This window comes from Mirounga leonina, unplaced genomic scaffold (assembly GCF_011800145.1).
Source record: "Mirounga leonina isolate KUSES-001 unplaced genomic scaffold, KU_Mleo_1.0 Mir_82, whole genome shotgun sequence".
Lineage (NCBI taxonomy): Eukaryota > Metazoa > Chordata > Mammalia > Carnivora > Phocidae > Mirounga > Mirounga leonina.
Genome location: NW_023270825.1, coordinates 377,227 through 377,504, shown reverse-complemented (window position 1 = coordinate 377,504; position 278 = coordinate 377,227).

Here is a 278-nt window from a genome sequence, read left to right as displayed (position 1 = left end):
CTGTCTGTCTGTCCCGGGGCGCCCGTCTGCCTGTCCCGGGGCTCCCGTCTGCCTGTCCCAGGGCTTCCGTCTGCCTGTCCCGGGGCTTCTGTCTGTCTGTCTGTTCTGGGGCTCCCGTCTGCCTGTCCGGGGGCTTCCATCTGCCTGTCCCGGGGCTTCCGTCTGCCTGTCCCAGGGCTTCTGTCTGTCTGTCTGTTCCGGGGCTCCCGTCTGCCTGTCCCGGGGCTTCCATCTGCCTGTCCCGGGGCTCCCGTCTGCCTGTCTGTTCCGGGGCTCCC